We start from the raw sequence: 6,000 nt of genomic DNA, 5'->3' as shown, positions 1-6,000 counted from the left end.
CATCCCAAACAGGCTCCAGGCTCTGAGCCATCAGCACAGAGCCCGATGTGGGGCTTGAACTCACGAACCATAAGATCATGACCTGAGCCAAAGTCGGACGCTCAACCAACTGAGCCACCCAGGCGCCCCATCTTGTCACCTTCCTGATGGCGTCTTTTGAAACACAAACACTTGATTTTTTTTTAATTTACATCCAAGTTAGTTAGCATATACTACAATGATGATTTCAGGAGTAGAGTCCAGTGATGGATCCACTTTTTTATATTTTTTAATGTTTATTTATTTTGGAAGGAGAGAGAGCATGAGCAGGGAAGGGGCAGAGAGAGAGGGAGACACAGAATCGGAAACAGGCTTCAGGCTCTGAGCTGTCAGCACAGAGCCTGATTACAGGGCTTGAACCCATGAACTGCGAGATCATGACCTGAGCCAAAGTCAGGTGCCCAACCGACTGAGCCACCCAGGTTCCTCTGGAGAGACTTTAAAAAAAAAAAAACACTTTATGTTTTAATTTATTTTTGAAGGAGAGAGAGAGAGAGACAGAGCATGAGCGGGGGAGGAACAGAGAGAGAGAGGGAGACACAGAATTCAAGGCAGGCTCCAGGCTCTAAGCTGTCAGCACAGAGCCCGACGCGGGGCTCAAACTCATGAACTGTGAGATCATGACCTGAGCTGAAGTTGAACGCTTAACCGATTGAGCCACCCAGGTGCCCCTGGAGAGACTTTTTTTTAAATGTTTATTTAATTTGAGAGAGAGAGAGAGAGAGAGAGAGCGAGCATGAGCAGGGGAGGGGCAGAGAGAGAGAGAGAGAGAGAGAGAGAACCCCATGCAGGTTCCACAGTGTCAGTGCAGAGTGCAGAGCTCAGCGCAAGGCTCGGTCTCACAAACCAAGAGACCATGACCTGAGCACAGATGGTCTGACGCTTAACCGACCGAGTGGCCCAGGGCCCCCCGCAGATCACACCTGGACTGAACCAGTAAACAGTGCGTCGCATGTGCAGCTGGCTGGTGGCCTTGCAAGCACCTGCGGGAGCACAGGGCACAGCAGATGGCTGTTCGACCACGTCTTTTCCCCAGCTGCACGCGCTCCCGGTCACCGAGAAGGCAGCTGCAGCCGCGTCAGGACGATATACTGTCTCCACGCTTCCCTCTCCGCCACGATCTTCTCCTAAATTGTTGGGCTCTATCCAAAAAACCCCCAAACAACAACAACAAAACTTCGCGTAAAACTTCTCTGCATTATTATATAATAAAGGCTTGCTTAAATTGAAGGGCTTAAAGTTTTTTTTAAATTTTGTCTTTAATTTTGAGAGAGAGACAGACAGACAGAGTGCAAGCGGGGGAGGGGCAGAGAGACAGGGAGACCCAGAATCTGAAGCAGACACGGAATCAGCACGGAGCACAGGCGAGCTCGAACCCAGGAACCGTGAGATCATGGCCTGAGCGGAAGTGGGACGCTTAACCGACGGAGAACCGCCCCCCCCCCCCCGCCCACGCGCCCCTGCAAGGCTGAAATCTGATTTTTGCTCTGCACGTGTTGTTGAGCAGAACATTCCAACGTCTCGCGGAATGACCGGCAGTTGTTCCCGCCGCGGGGCGGCCCTGAGCCATCTGGCTCGTCTGCCCTTCCTGCCCTCGCACCGCCGACACCTCTGACCGCCTCCCGACCGGGACCGCGCAAAAGACACAGATTTTGCGAACGCCCCCTAGGGGGCGACTGAGGACCGCGGCCCTGGGGGAGTCCCCGCCCGCACGCCGGCCTGCTGGCAGCGGCCACGAGGGGCGCACGAGGTGGCCGCGGACGCATCCCTCTGTCCCCTTTGCACAGCACTTTTAAAAGACTTAGCTGAGCACCAGAGAAGGTGACTGGGAGCTAAATATAAGCGACAAGCAGAAGGACAAAAATAGTCTGGCTGAGCCAGCACCGCAGCGCTGACCCCACCGCGCAGGCCGAGGGGGACTAACTGAACGCGGGGGTCAGACTTCGAGGAAGGCCCAACAGAGAGATGCGGTCAAGGCTTCAGGGAGGAGGGGTTCAAACAGCGAACACCAGCGAACCTGCCCGCACATTCCCTACTGTTCCGAGCCTCTCGTGCAAGGTTGTGATGAGGCTCACGGAAGACAAAAATGTCTGTGGACTGGAAAGTTCCATGGAAACCTCAGGGCGGAATCAGTACTTTATTGCTGCTCAGCCTGTCTTCCCTCCAGGGACAGTCCGAGGCGTCTTGTGTCCGAAACGCTTAAGTCTCCCTCCGCTGCCCCCGGGTGCCCCTGTCCCTTAAAGAGCGCCAAGATGGAAGGGCATTTGAGCCGGGACCCCGGGGAGCCTGCTCAGGACCGGAAGCCTCACTCAGTCACTCACCAGATGTGAGACACTGGGGAGCGACCTGACTTCTGAGAGGCCGAATTTCCTCATCTCCTGTTGCCTTGGCGGCTGTGACGAGGATTTCACGGGGCAATGCACGCGATGGGGTTATTTGTGGCCAGACTTCCTGAACGAGTTGCTACACGCCTCTCACACTTCCTGCGTTCCGCGGGCCTGCTCTGGACCCTCTCTCTGCTCCAGACCTGCTTCTGCCAAGGTCACTAATGGTGTCTCTGTTGCTAAGTCCCATGGGTAGCGTTCGGCCCTTCTTTGACTTGACTCTTCACCTCAGTCGACACAGGACTTACCCCCTTCCGGAAGCCTGCTCCTGTTTTCACAACTCCAACCTCTACTCCACGTTCGGATGTCCCCCCACTCCTTTGGCTGCTCCTTCTCTTTTGTAGGCAGCACCCCTCTTTCTGTCTAGGTGTCCCTTTCGGGGGTCTGGTCTAGGCCTTCTCTCCTCATATGTCATGCTGTCTCCAAAGAGACAACCCCATGGCTTTGATTCCTTTCTAGTTGCTTTTGCTTCCAAAATCTCCACCTCCGATCCCAGTCTTTCTCCTGGGATTGACTCTGTGACGGGACTCTGCCCTCCAGACCTTCCCTCTGGGTGTCTCACAGACGCCATCAGCAGGACAATCACGAGGTCACTGTGCCCTGCAGCCAACTCTGCTCTTCCTCCTGTGCTTTCTTTCCCCAGGAATGGAACCCCTTCCTCCCAGAACCTGGGGCTCATCTTCGACTCTGTTCTCTCTCTGTACCCTTACCCCCATTATTTCTCCTCTAAACTACTGAAACGTCTCTCTCGTGGTCTCCTAACCTCCACTTTTCTCTTATAATCCATTCTCTGAGAACTGGATGTTCTAACCAAAACACAAATTCTGAAGCTTCCACTCTCTCTCCTTCCTTAGATCCTTCCATGGCTCCACTCTGCCCTTAAGAGGGGTTATGGGGCCTGGCCCTTGCTCCCCCTCCTTTCTCACCTCTCCACTTGCACCTTATGCCCCAACCACACTTCCTCTAACCGGCCATACTTCATCTTGCCCCTGCTCTCCCTCTGGCCATGCATTCTTTCTTTTTCTCCTCTCTTGAAAAAAAAAAAATGAGTAACTACTCTTTTCCATCACTGAGGCCTGAGCATTAACGTCACTGCCATCAGAACCATCCTCCTGACACCTCTGCCCGGGTTAGGCGTCCTTGCCATGGGCTCCCCAATTCACACACGCAACAAATAACTAAGTATCTGCTAGGTGCCAGGCACTGTTCTCGAGCCTGGGGATATGGCAATGAGGAGGATGATGAAGTCCCTGGCCCTACGGAGCTCATATTCAAGTGAGGGTGGGAGGGAGAAAAACAGAAGGTTTCGGGTGACCATAAGAATTACGAAGCAAAATAAAAGCTAGAGTGGGCTGGTCAGAACCAGTGAGGGGGAGAGTGAGAACCAGTGAGTCTGGTTGGCTCCAGATTTTGTAGGGCCTCAGTGGCCACAATAATGAGTCCAACTTTTGTTCTAAGATGGAAATTCACTGGAGAGTTTGGTGCAGGGAAGTGACAAGATTAGATTTATATTTTTATTTTTAAAAAAAATTTTTTTTCAACGTTTTTTATTTATTTTTGGGACAGAGAGAGACAGAGCATGAACAGGGGACGGGCAGAGAGAGAGGGAGACACAGAATCGGAAACAGGCTCCAGGCTCCGAGACATCAGCCCAGAGCCTGACGCGGGGCTCGAACTCACGGACCGCGAGATCGTGACCTGGCTGAAGTCGGACGCTTAACCGACTGCGCCACCCAGGCGCCCCTAGATTTATATTTTTAAAAGATCACTTTGGCTGCTGTGTAGAAATCAGACTATAAGGGGCAGGTGCCAAGGCAGAGAGACCAGCCTCCTCCCCTTTGTTCTAAGTCCCTCCTGCAGGCTCTTCCTTCAGCATGCAACACTCTTCTCCTCCGGTTGGCCTCCTTTATGCCTGTTCATCTCTCTTTCAGAACTCTGCTCATATGCCATTTTCTTAGAAATTCTCTCTCCACGCAAGCTCCCACACCCCTCCTGTAACACGAGATCACAGCCTTTACGTCTTTTGTGTAGCTCACCACCGTTGGACTTAACTGTACCAATGTGTCCCACTGTAATTGCTGTGTCCCAGGGTAAGCACAATAGGGTAGGCACAATAGGGTGTGTCTGGTGCCCCGCCCTATCCCCTGGGCCTGATGCCCTGGTACCTTATCGCAGCCCCCTGTCCTGAGGCCCTATGCCCACTCCCTATCCCCGGTGCCCTATCTGCACCCTATCCCCGCACTCTATCCCTGGTGCCCTATCGCCAAAGACCTATCCCCACGCCCTATCCCTGTTCCCTATCCCCGGCCTCCCTGGCGCCCTGTCCCTACGCGCTATCCCCGCTGTCTACCCTGGCGCCCTATCCCTGTACCCTATCCCCGCGCCCTATCCGGGTGCCTTATTGCGGGTGTCCGCACAGTGCCTGGCACTGGTCCCGTGCGCAGTGTACATTTGTCGAATGACTAAGGAATGGATAACTTTTACAGACTTCCTTCCCACTCCACCTCTCAAGAAAACCTCAACCGGAGGCGAAAGGAAACCCCTCCGCTGCTCGCACCCCGGGAAGCGCGGCCCAAAGAGCCTGGGCTCAGGCCGTCGGCAGCCCCTCTGCGCGCAGCCGCGGGATGTGGGGGGCGGTACGTGGGCGGGACCTCGAATAGCCGGGAGGCCGGCCGCGGGCCCGTTCCGCGCGCCTATTGGCCGTCTCGGGGACGGACTGCTCTCGCTGGCCAGCCATAGTCCCGATGGGGCGCAAGCGTATTCGGGAGTGTACGCGAAAGAGGGCGCGGAAGGGGAGAGGCGCGCATGCTTGCGGGCGCCCGGCGACAGCGCACTGTAACGGGCGACGGGGGGCGGAGTCCCCCGCCGAGTCCAGCGTGCCGGGGCTGGGCTGCGTTCCTTAGCTGGCTCCTTTGGGAGCCTCGGGGTAGGGAACAGTCAGCGCCCGGGAACTGTCCCGCGGGAACCCCAGTGCCCAGTTCCTCCCACCGCGTGGCCGTCCGGCCACGCCCCAGCACTCCCTGAGGCCGCTCGTCGTGCTGGGGAGTTGTTCCAGAAGCTTGGCCGCCTGACGCCGCGTGCGCGCAGCGCGCCGCCCTGCTCCCCGCCCTCGTACGCGCCCTGTGGCCGCCCGAGCACCGCTCCAGTAACTTGACAATTAGACCCAGCGCAGTGAGCAAAAACAAAAGCAAGCTGATGCTGGGTAGTGGCAAGTGCGCAGAACAACGTGGCACTGACGCAGCAGGGATGCCCAGTAAGGTGAGGGGGGGCACGGCCACAGGGCACAGGTGTGCAGGGGAAGGAGGGGCGGAGCGCTCGTGGGAGGCAGTTTTCCGGAGCAGCGAGACGGGCTGTGCCTGCCCCCATCGTGTGCTGGCGAGTTTGGAGACCATTGTAAATACAGCGGGAAGCCATCAGACTTCGGCAGGACTCGATGTGACGTGATTTCTTATCATTTGGCCGAGCGGAGAATGGATTTTAGCAAGAGTGGAAAGAGACCAGAGGCTGGGAGGGAGGGGGGTGGCTTGAACTAGATAGGTGGTGAAACACGCGTGAATTCAGGATAGGATTGGGTGTG

The sequence above is a fragment of the Neofelis nebulosa genome, chromosome 15 (genome assembly GCF_028018385.1).
Source record: "Neofelis nebulosa isolate mNeoNeb1 chromosome 15, mNeoNeb1.pri, whole genome shotgun sequence".
NCBI lineage: Eukaryota > Metazoa > Chordata > Mammalia > Carnivora > Felidae > Neofelis > Neofelis nebulosa.
This window is presented reverse-complemented; position numbering follows the sequence as displayed.